This window comes from Cryptomeria japonica, unplaced genomic scaffold (assembly GCF_030272615.1).
Source record: "Cryptomeria japonica unplaced genomic scaffold, Sugi_1.0 HiC_scaffold_54, whole genome shotgun sequence".
Taxonomy (NCBI): Eukaryota; Viridiplantae; Streptophyta; class Pinopsida; order Cupressales; family Cupressaceae; genus Cryptomeria; species Cryptomeria japonica.
Genome location: NW_026728876.1, coordinates 133,402 through 145,000, shown reverse-complemented (window position 1 = coordinate 145,000; position 11,599 = coordinate 133,402). Strand labels below are relative to the sequence as shown.

At 63.3% G+C, this 11,599-nt stretch overlaps 2 non-coding genes across 2 annotated transcripts; both read right to left on the bottom strand.

Annotated features, from left to right (window-relative positions):
• Positions 1 to 3,312: 3,312 nt before the first annotated feature.
• Positions 3,313 to 3,431, bottom strand: LOC131862939 (5S ribosomal RNA). Its single transcript, XR_009361875.1, has one exon. It is a non-coding gene; the product is annotated as a 5S ribosomal RNA (ribosomal RNA).
• Positions 3,432 to 11,271: 7,840 nt separating this feature from the next.
• LOC131862929 (5S ribosomal RNA) lies at positions 11,272 to 11,390 on the bottom strand. The gene has a single exon (XR_009361865.1). It is a non-coding gene; the product is annotated as a 5S ribosomal RNA (ribosomal RNA).
• Positions 11,391 to 11,599: the final 209 nt, after the last annotated feature.

Sequence of the window (11,599 nt, the reverse complement as noted above, 5' to 3'; positions counted from 1 at the left end):
CTCCAAGGTGCGGCCTGCACGAAGTCGGAGCCCGGTTTGCCCCGGGTGTGCACCTCGGGTGGGCACCTTGGTGCGCATGCCTTGCCTGGGCTGCGCACCAGGGCGGGCTCAAGATGGCACCCGCGTTCCTTTTTTTTCACTATCTTTCAAAACGGAAATTTTAAAATCTCATTTTTTTTTGCCTTTTTCTGGAAATTAGTGAAGGCAGCGCATCAAAGGTGCGCACCTCGCTGCCCACCACGGTGCGCAACGCCGGTGGGCACCCGGGAGTGCTTCGAAGTGTGCTCCAAGGTGCTGCGTGCACGTTGTCGGAGCCCGGTTTGCCCCGGGTGCGCACCTCGCGTGCACCTTCGTCGGGGTGGGCACCTTGGCTGGGTTTGCCCCGGCTGCGCTCCGAAGCGGGGTTATTGGAGCGCCGCCTCTTTTTTTGTCGGAGCGTTTGGTGGGGTTTCTCGCATTGGCTCTTCCGAGGCCCGGTTGCCACCCTGGCGCGCACGAAGTCGGAAGTAGGGTTAATTGCCCGGGTGCGCACCTTTGCCAGGGTGGGCACCTTACCTGGGCTGCGCACCAGGGCGGGCTCAAGATGGCACGCGCGTTCCGTTTTTTTCACTATCTTTCAAAACGGAAATTTTAAAATCTCCTTTTTTTTTTGCCTTTTCTGGAAATTAGTGAAGGCAGCGCATCAAAGGTGCGCACCTCGCTGCCCACCTTGGTGTGCTCTGAGGTGCGCACCCGGGAGCGCTACGAAGTGTGCTCCAAGGTGCGGCGTGCACGTTGTCGGAGCCCGGTTTGCCCCGGGTGCGCACCTCGCCTGCACCTTGGCCGGGGTGGGCACCTTGGCTGGGTTTGCCCAGGGTGCGCTCCGAAGCGGGGTTACTGGAGCGCCCCCTCTTTTTTTGTCAGAGCGTTTGGTGGGGTTTCTCGCATTGGCTCTTCCCAGGCCCGGTTGTTGGGTGCGCTCCCACCCTGGCGCGCGCGAAGTTGGAAGTTGGGTTAATTGCCCGGGCGCGCACCTTCGCCAGGGTGGGCACCTTGGTGCGCACACCTTGGCTGGGCTGCGCACCAGGGCGGGCTCAAGATGGCACCAGCATTCCCTTTTTCTCACTATCTTTCAAAACGGAAATTTTAAAATCTCGTTTTTTTTTTGCCTTTTATGGAAATTAGTGAAGGCATCGCATCAAAGGTGCGCACCTCGCTGCCCACCTTGGTGTGCTCCGAGGTGCCCACCACGGTGCGCAACGCCGGTGCGAACCCGGGAGCGCCCCGATGTGTGCTCCAAGGTGCGGCGTGCACGAAGTCGGACCCCGGTTTGCCCCGGGTGCGCACCTCGCGTGCACCTTGGTGCGCACACCTTGGCTGGGTTGCGCGGCCTGGTGGGCACCATGGTGCGCACCAAGGAGCGCTCCGAAGTGTGCTCCAAGGTGCGGCGTGCACGAAGTCGGAGCCCGGTTTGCCCCGGGTACGCACCTCGCGTGCACCTTCGCCGGGGTGGGCACCTCGGCTGGGTTGCGCGCCCTGGTGCGCACCAAGGAGCGCTCCGAAGTGTGCTCCAAGGTGCGGCGTGCACGAAGTCGGAGCCCGGTTTGCCCCGGGTGCGCACCTTCGCCGCGGTGCGCACCATGGCGTGCACGAAGTCGGAGCCCGGTTTGCCCCGGGTGCGCACCTCGCGTGCACCTTCGGCGGGGTTGCGCGCCCTGGTGGGCACCATGGTGCGCACCAAGGAGCGCTCCGAAGTGTGCTCCAAGGTGCGGCGTGCACGAAGTCGGAGCCCGGTTTGCCCCGGGTGCGCACCTCGCGTGCACCTTCGGCGGGGTTGCGCGCCCTGGTGGGCACCATGGTGCGCACCAAGGAGCGCTCCGAAGTGTGCTCCAAGGTGCGGCGTGCACGAAGTCGGAGCCCGGTTTGCCCCGGGTGCGCACCTCGCGTGCACCTTCGCCGCGGTGGGCACCATGGCGTGCACGAAGTCGGAGCCCGGTTTGCCCCGGGTGCGCACCTCGCGTGCACCTTCGCCGGGGTGGGCACCTCGGCTGGGTTGCGCGCCCTGGTGCGCACCAAGGAGCGCTCCGAAGTGTGCTCCAAGGTGCGGCGTGCACGAAGTCGGAGCCCGGTTTGCCCCGGGTGCGCACCTCGCGTGCACCTTCGCCAGGGTGGGCACCTCGGTGTGCTCCGAGGTGCGAACCCGAGAGCGCTCCGAGGTGCCCACGAAGTCGAAAGTCGGGTTAATTGCATTGTTTTCCCCGGGTGCGCTCCGAGGTGCGCAACATCGGCGCGCACCAAGGAGGGCTCCGAAGTGTGCTCCAAGGTGCGCACGATGGCGTGCACCTCTGGTGCGCACGATTCGGAGCTCGGTTTGACCGGGGTGCGCACACCTTGGCTGGGTTGCGCACCTTTTGTGCGCTCCAAGGTGCGCACGAAGTCGGAGCTCGGTTTGCCCCGGGTGCGCACCTTCGCCAGGGTGCGCACCTTGATGCGCACGCCTTGGCTGGGCTGCGCACCTTGGTGGGCGCCATGGTGCGCACCTTTCGTGCGCTCCAAGGTGCGCACGAAGTCGGAGCTCGGTTTGCCCCGGGTGCGCACCTTGGTGGGCGCCATGGTGCACTCCGAGGTGCCCAAGATTGGTGCGCACCAAGGAGCGCTCCGAAGTGCGCTCCAAGGTGCGCGCGAAGTCGAAAGTTGGGTTAATTGTCCGGTTTGCCTCGGGTGCGCACCTTGCGTGCACCTTCGCCAGGGTGGGCGCCTTGGTGCGCACACCTTGGCTGGGCTGCGCACACCTTGGCACCCGCGTTTCCTTCATTTTAAATTTTTTTTTTTTACAATCTCTCAAGTGGGAAATTCTATAATCTCAACTTTTTTTGCCTTTTCAGGAAACTTTTGAATGGAGCGCATCATTGGTGCGCTCCGAAGTGTGCTCCAAAGCTCTCTCCAGCTGCGTGCACCTGCCCCGGCCGCGCACCCGGCCCCGCCCAGCTTCGCTCACCTGTCCCGGGCGTCTGGTGCGGAACCTTAGAGTAAGAAACATCACCGTGCACCTTGGCCAACGTGCGCGACTCGACCGAGCGCGCACTGGCCGAGGTGCACACCGATTTCACCTGGGTGCGCGCGCAGCACCTCGGGCGCACCGGGGTGCGCGCACAACGCCCGGGTTGCACCGTGGCCTGTGTGCTCGGGGCGCCTCGGGTGCGCGCTCGGTGTCGCCCCCGCGCGCGCGGTAGTGCGGGCAGCGCACCCCGGCCCGGCCCGGCCCCGACGAGAACGCAAACGGGCAAAAGGTTTATTCAAATAGCATTGCGACGCCCGGCGAAAAACTAAAAAAGGGTGCAACACCGGGACTTCCCGGGAGGTCACCCATCCCAGTACTACTCCGGCCCAAGCGCGCTTAACTGCGGAGTTCTGATGGGATCCGGTGCACTAACGCTGGTATGATCGCACCCGTTATGAGCTTGTCGCAGTGTGTACTTAGCAAACCGCGACCCACGTGCGAATCCACCCCGGCCACCCACCCCCGTCGAGGTGCACACCCTCCCTCGCGAAGTGCGCCCCGTTCGCCAAGTGTGAGCCCTGCCCGGGTGCGCGCACCTTGCTAGGGCGTCGGGTGTGCACCCGGCCCGGCCTACGTGCGTGCACCTGGAGGGGGCGTCGTGTGCGTGCAGTGTCCCGTCTGCAACGCGGTGCCCACACACCACCTCGGGCGCAACGACCTGCGCTCACATGTGGGCCGAGTGCACCTTGGTGCATGTTCGGGGCGCCTCGGGTGCACGCTCGATCTTGCCCCGGTGCACCAAGGCGCTCGGTTTGCCCCGGGTGCGCACTTGGTGCAAGGTGGGCACCCAAAATAGGGATCAAGCACCAAAACACAAGTTTCGGGATGCAAAATGGGACCCAAGGACCACAAATGCGTTCCAAGACCCATGATGGGTCCACGAGAACAAAAATGTGTTCCGAGACTTAATAAACAAATATTGGGTTTTAGGAGAAGAAACATGCTCTGATGCCCAAAACGAGAATCGACCCCGAAAAGGCCACAGGCCAAAAGTGGGATGCGAGACAAAAAAAAATGGGACCCGAGGACCAAAATTGGGTTCCCAGGTCGAAGACAGGGCAACCGGACAAGAAACGACCTCTAAGGCTCGAAATGAGTCCCGGCGACTAAAACTTGACAAGAAGCACCCATCAGGCACCCAACTCGACACCCATGGGATGCCGACCCACCCGGGCTTCCACCTAGCACACCTTGGCACCCACCCACCCTCGCACCCAACCTCGCACCCAACTTAGCACCTTTGAACCCACATTGGCACTCACCCTGACCCTGGCACCTTGGAACCCACATTGGCACTCACCTTGACCCTGGCACCCACCTTTGCACTCACCTTGGGACCCACCCTGGCTCCCACCTCGGCACCCACCCAGACACCCACCTTGGTTCCTTGGCACCCACCTTGGATCCTTGGCACCCACCCCGACACCCACCTTGGCACGCAACTTGGCTACTTGCCACCCATCTTGGCTCCTTGACGCCCACCCCGACAACCACCCCGTGACCTACCCTGGCTAGGGTTGGTGCACACCCACCCTGGTGCCCACCTTGGCACCCACCCTATGACCCACCTTGGCACGCACCTTAGTACCCACCCCGTTACCCACCCTAGGACCCACCCCGTGACCCACCTTGGCCAGGGTGGGTGCCTTGGTGCGCACAACTTGCCTGGGCTGCACACCAGGGCGGGCTCAAGATGGCACCCGCGTTCCGTTTTTTTCACTATCTTTCAAAACGGAAATTTTAAAATCTCATTTTTTTCTTTTTTTTGCCTTTTCTGGAAATTAGTGAAGGCAGCGCATCAAAGGTGCGCAATGCTGGTGCGAACCCGGGAGCGCTCCGATGTGTGCTCCAAGGTGCGGCGTGCACGAAGTCCGAGCCCGGTTTGCCCCGGGTGCGCACCTCGCGTGCACCTTCGCCGGGGTGAGCACCTTGGCTGGGTTGCGCGCCCTGGTGCGTACCAAGGAGCGCTCTGAAGTGTGCTCCAAGGTGCGGCGTGCACGAAGTCGGAGCCCGGTTTGCCCCGGGTGTGCACCTCGGGTGCGCACCTCGCGTGCACCTTCGCTGCGGTGGGCACCTTGGCTGGGTTGCGCGCCTTGGTGGGCACCATGCAGTGCACGAAGTCGGAGCCCGGTTTGCCCCGGGCGCGCACCTCCGCCAGGGTGGGCACCTTGGTGCGCACAACTTGCCTGGGCTGCGCACCAGGAAGGGCTCAAGATGGCACCCGCGTTCCGTTTTTTTCACTATCTTTCAGAACGGAAATTTTAAAATATCGTTTTTTTTTGCCTTTTCTGGAAATTAGTGAAGGCAGCGCATCAAAGGTGCGCAACGCTGGTGCGAACCTGGGAGCGCTCCGATGTGTGCTCCAAGGTGCGGCGTGCACAAAGTCGGAGCCCGGTTTGCCCCGGGTGCGCCCTGGTGGGCACCATGGTGCGCACCAAGGAGCGCTCCGAAGTGTGCTCCAAGGTGCGGCCTGCACGAAGTCGGAGCCCGGTTTGCCCCGGGTGTGCACCTCGGGTGGGCACCTTGGTGCGCATGCCTTGCCTGGGCTGCGCACCAGGGCGGGCTCAAGATGGCACCCGCGTTCCTTTTTTTTCACTATCTTTCAAAACGGAAATTTTAAAATCTCATTTTTTTTTGCCTTTTTCTGGAAATTAGTGAAGGCAGCGCATCAAAGGTGCGCACCTCGCTGCCCACCACGGTGCGCAACGCCGGTGGGCACCCGGGAGTGCTTCGAAGTGTGCTCCAAGGTGTTGCGTGCACGTTGTCGGAGCCCGGTTTGCCCCGGGTGCGCACCTCGCGTGCACCTTCGTCGGGGTGGGCACCTTGGCTTGGTTTGCCCCGGCTGCGCTCCGAAGCGGGGTTATTGGAGCGCCGCCTCTTTTTTTGTCGGAGCGTTTGGTGGGGTTTCTCGCATTGGCTCTTCCGAGGCCCGGTTGCCACCCTGGCGCGCACGAAGTCGGAAGTAGGGTTAATTGCCCGGGTGCGCACCTTTGCCAGGGTGGCACCTTACCTGGGCTGCGCACCAGGGCGGGCTCAAGATGGCACGCGCGTTCCGTTTTTTTCACTATCTTTCAAAACGGAAATTTTAAAATCTCCTTTTTTTTTTGCCTTTTCTGGAAATTAGTGAAGGCAGCGCATCAAAGGTGCGCACCTCGCTGCCCACCTTGGTGTGCTCTGAGGTGCGCACCCGGGAGCGCTACGAAGTGTGCTCCAAGGTGCGGCGTGCACGTTGTCGGAGCCCGGTTTGCCCCGGGTGCGCACCTCGCCTGCACCTTGGCCGGGGTGGGCACCTTGGCTGGGTTTGCCCAGGGTGCGCTCCGAAGCGGGGTTACTGGAGCGCCCCCTCTTTTTTTGTCAGAGAGTTTGGTGGGGTTTCTCGCATTGGCTCTTCCCAGGCCCGGTTGTTGGGTGCGCTCCCACCCTGGCGCGCGCGAAGTTGGAAGTTGGGTTAATTGCCCGGGCGCGCACCTTCGCCAGGGTGGGCACCTTGGTGCGCAAACCTTGGCTGGGCTGCGCACCAGGGCGGGCTCAAGATGGCACCAGCATTCCCTTTTTCTCACTATCTTTCAAAACGGAAATTTTAAAATCTCGTTTTTTTTTTGCCTTTTATGGAAATTAGTGAAGGCATCGCATCAAAGGTGCGCACCTCGCTGCCCACCTTGGTGTGCTCCGAGGTGCCCACCACGGTGCGCAACGCCGGTGCGAACCCGGGAGCGCCCCGATGTGTGCTCCAAGGTGCGGCGTGCACGAAGTCGGACCCCGGTTTGCCCCGGGTGCGCACCTCGCGTGCACCTTGGTGCGCACACCTTGGCTGGGTTGCGCGGCCTGGTGGGCACCATGGTGCGCACCAAGGAGCGCTCCGAAGTGTGCTCCAAGGTGCGGCGTGCACGAAGTCGGAGCCCGGTTTGCCCCGGGTGCGCACCTTCGCCGCGGTGGGCACCATGGCGTGCACGAAGTCGGAGCCCGGTTTGCCCCGGGTGCGCACCTCGCGTGCACCTTCGCCGGGGTGGGCACCTCGGCTGGGTTGCGCGCCCTGGTGCGCACCAAGGAGCGCTCTGAAGTGTGCTCCAAGGTGCGGCGTGCACGAAGTCGGAGCCCGGTTTGCCCCGGGTGTGCACCTCGCGTGCACCTTCGCTGCGGTGGGCACCTTGGCTGGGTTGCGCGCCTTGGTGGGCACCATGCAGTGCACGAAGTCGGAGCCCGGTTTGCCCCGGGCGCGCACCTCCGCCAGGGTGGGCACCTTGGTGCGCACAACTTGCCTGGGCTGCGCACCAGGAAGGGCTCAAGATGGCACCCGCGTTCCGTTTTTTTCACTATCTTTCAGAACGGAAATTTTAAAATATCGTTTTTTTTTGCCTTTTCTGGAAATTAGTGAAGGCAGCGCATCAAAGGTGCGCAACGCTGGTGCGAACCTGGGAGCGCTCCGATGTGTGCTCCAAGGTGCGGCGTGCACGAAGTCGGACCCCGGTTTGCCCCGGGTGCGCACCTCGCGTGCACCTTGGTGCGCACACCTTGGCTGGGTTGCGCGCCCTGGTGGGCACCATGGTGCGCACCAAGGAGCGCTCCGAAGTGTGCTCCAAGGTGCGGCGTGCACGAAGTCGGAGCCCGGTTTGCCCCGGGTGCGCACCTCGCGTGCACCTTCGCCGCGGTGGGCACCATGGCGTGCACGAAGTCGGAGCCCGGTTTGCCCCGGGTGCGCACCTCGCGTGCACCTTCGCCGGGGTGGGCACCTTGGTGTGCAGACCTTGGCTGGGTTGCGCGCCCTGGTGGGCACCATGGTGCGCACCAAGGAGCGCTCCGAAGTGTGCTCCAAGGTGCGGCCTGCACGAAGTCGGAGCCCGGTTTGCCCCGGGTGTGCACCTCGGGTGGGCACCTTGGTGCGCATGCCTTGCCTGGGCTGCGCACCAGGGCGGGCTCAAGATGGCACCCGCGTTCCTTTTTTTTCACTATCTTTCAGGCACCCGCGTTCCTTTTTTTTCACTATCTTTCAAAACGGGAAATTTTAAAATCTCATTTTTTTTTGCCTTTTTCTGGAAATTAGTGAAGGCAGCGCATCAAAGGTGCGCACCTCGCTGCCCACCACGGTGCGCAACGCCGGTGGGCACCCGGGAGTGCTTCGAAGTGTGCTCCAAGGTGCTGCGTGCACGTTGTCGGAGCCCGGTTTGCCCCGGGTGCGCACCTCGCGTGCACCTTCGTCGGGGTGGGCACCTTGGCTGGGTTTGCCCCGGCTGCGCTCCGAAGCGGGGTTATTGGAGCGCCGCCTCTTTTTTTGTCGGAGCGTTTGGTGGGGTTTCTCGCATTGGCTCTTCCGAGGCCCGGTTGCCACCCTGGCGCGCACGAAGTCGGAAGTAGGGTTAATTGCCCGGGTGCGCACCTTTGCCAGGGTGGGCACCTTACCTGGGCTGCGCACCAGGGCGGGCTCAAGATGGCACGCGCGTTCCGTTTTTTTCACTATCTTTCAAAACGGAAATTTTAAAATCTCCTTTTTTTTTTGCCTTTTCTGGAAATTAGTGAAGGCAGCGCATCAAAGGTGCGCACCTCGCTGCCCACCTTGGTGTGCTCTGAGGTGCGCACCCGGGAGCGCTACGAAGTGTGCTCCAAGGTGCGGCGTGCACGTTGTCGGAGCCCGGTTTGCCCCGGGTGCGCACCTCGCCTGCACCTTGGCCGGGGTGGGCACCTTGGCTGGGTTTGCCCAGGGTGCGCTCCGAAGCGGGGTTACTGGAGCGCCCCCTCTTTTTTTGTCAGAGCGTTTGGTGGGGTTTCTCGCATTGGCTCTTCCCAGGCCCGGTTGTTGGGTGCGCTCCCACCCTGGCGCGCGCGAAGTTGGAAGTTGGGTTAATTGCCCGGGCGCGCACCTTCGCCAGGGTGGGCACCTTGGTGCGCACACCTTGGCTGGGCTGCGCACCAGGGCGGGCTCAAGATGGCACCAGCATTCCCTTTTTCTCACTATCTTTCAAAACGGAAATTTTAAAATCTCGTTTTTTTTTTGCCTTTTATGGAAATTAGTGAAGGCATCGCATCAAAGGTGCGCACCTCGCTGCCCACCTTGGTGTGCTCCGAGGTGCCCACCACGGTGCGCAACGCCGGTGCGAACCCGGGAGCGCCCCGATGTGTGCTCCAAGGTGCGGCGTGCACGAAGTCGGACCCCGGTTTGCCCCGGGTGCGCACCTCGCGTGCACCTTGGTGCGCACACCTTGGCTGGGTTGCGCGGCCTGGTGGGCACCATGGTGCGCACCAAGGAGCGCTCCGAAGTGTGCTCCAAGGTGCGGCGTGCACGAAGTCGGAGCCCGGTTTGCCCCGGGTACGCACCTCGCGTGCACCTTCGCCGGGGTGGGCACCTCGGCTGGGTTGCGCGCCCTGGTGCGCACCAAGGAGCGCTCCGAAGTGTGCTCCAAGGTGCGGCGTGCACGAAGTCGGAGCCCGGTTTGCCCCGGGTGCGCACCTTCGCCGCGGTGCGCACCATGGCGTGCACGAAGTCGGAGCCCGGTTTGCCCCGGGTGCGCACCTCGCGTGCACCTTCGGCGGGGTTGCGCGCCCTGGTGGGCACCATGGTGCGCACCAAGGAGCGCTCCGAAGTGTGCTCCAAGGTGCGGCGTGCACGAAGTCGGAGCCCGGTTTGCCCCGGGTGCGCACCTCGCGTGCACCTTCGGCGGGGTTGCGCGCCCTGGTGGGCACCATGGTGCGCACCAAGGAGCGCTCCGAAGTGTGCTCCAAGGTGCGGCGTGCACGAAGTCGGAGCCCGGTTTGCCCCGGGTGCGCACCTCGCGTGCACCTTCGCCGCGGTGGGCACCATGGCGTGCACGAAGTCGGAGCCCGGTTTGCCCCGGGTGCGCACCTCGCGTGCACCTTCGCCGGGGTGGGCACCTCGGCTGGGTTGCGCGCCCTGGTGCGCACCAAGGAGCGCTCCGAAGTGTGCTCCAAGGTGCGGCGTGCACGAAGTCGGAGCCCGGTTTGCCCCGGGTGCGCACCTCGCGTGCACCTTCGCCAGGGTGGGCACCTCGGTGCGCACACCTTCTCAATGTTTTCTTGCCTTTTCTGGAAATTGGTGAAGGCAGCGCATCAAAGGTGCGCACCTCGGTGTGCTCCGAGGTGCGAACCCGAGAGCGCTCCGAGGTGCCCACGAAGTCGAAAGTCGGGTTAATTGCATTGTTTTCCCCGGGTGCGCTCCGAGGTGCGCAACATCGGCGCGCACCAAGGAGGGCTCCGAAGTGTGCTCCAAGGTGCGCACGATGGCGTGCACCTCTGGTGCGCACGATTCGGAGCTCGGTTTGACCGGGGTGCGCACACCTTGGCTGGGTTGCGCACCTTTTGTGCGCTCCAAGGTGCGCACGAAGTCGGAGCTCGGTTTGCCCCGGGTGCGCACCTTCGCCAGGGTGCGCACCTTGATGCGCACGCCTTGGCTGGGCTGCGCACCTTGGTGGGCGCCATGGTGCGCACCTTTCGTGCGCTCCAAGGTGCGCACGAAGTCGGAGCTCGGTTTGCCCCGGGTGCGCACCTTGGTGGGCGCCATGGTGCACTCCGAGGTGCCCAAGATTGGTGCGCACCAAGGAGCGCTCCGAAGTGCGCTCCAAGGTGCGCGCGAAGTCGAAAGTTGGGTTAATTGTCCGGTTTGCCTCGGGTGCGCACCTTGCGTGCACCTTCGCCAGGGTGGGCGCCTTGGTGCGCACACCTTGGCTGGGCTGCGCACACCTTGGCACCCGCGTTTCCTTCATTTTAAATTTTTTTTTTTTACAATCTCTCAAGTGGGAAATTCTATAATCTCAACTTTTTTTGCCTTTTCAGGAAACTTTTGAATGGAGCGCATCATTGGTGCGCTCCGAAGTGTGCTCCAAAGCTCTCTCCAGCTGCGTGCACCTGCCCCGGCCGCGCACCCGGCCCCGCCCAGCTTCGCTCACCTGTCCCGGGCGTCTGGTGCGGAACCTTAGAGTAAGAAACATCACCGTGCACCTTGGCCAACGTGCGCGACTCGACCGAGCGCGCACTGGCCGAGGTGCACACCGATTTCACCTGGGTGCGCGCGCAGCACCTCGGGCGCACCGGGGTGCGCGCACAACGCCCGGGTTGCACCGTGGCCTGTGTGCTCGGGGCGCCTCGGGTGCGCGCTCGGTGTCGCCCCCCGCGCGCGCGGTAGTGCGGGCAGCGCACCCCGGCCCGGCCCGGCCCCGACGAGAACGCAAACGGGCAAAAGGTTTATTCAAATAGCATTGCGACGCCCGGCGAAAAACTAAAAAAGGGTGCAACACCGGGACTTCCCGGGAGGTCACCCATCCCAGTACTACTCCGGCCCAAGCGCGCTTAACTGCGGAGTTCTGATGGGATCCGGTGCACTAACGCTGGTATGATCGCACCCGTTATGAGCTTGTCGCAGTGTGTACTTAGCAAACCGCGACCCACGTGCGAATCCACCCCGGCCACCCACCCCCGTCGAGGTGCACACCCTCCCTCGCGAAGTGCGCCCCGTTCGCCAAGTGTGAGCCCTGCCCGGGTGCGCGCACCTTGCTAGGGCGTCGGGTGTGCACCCGGCCCGGCCTACGTGCGTGCACCTGGAGGGGGCGTCGT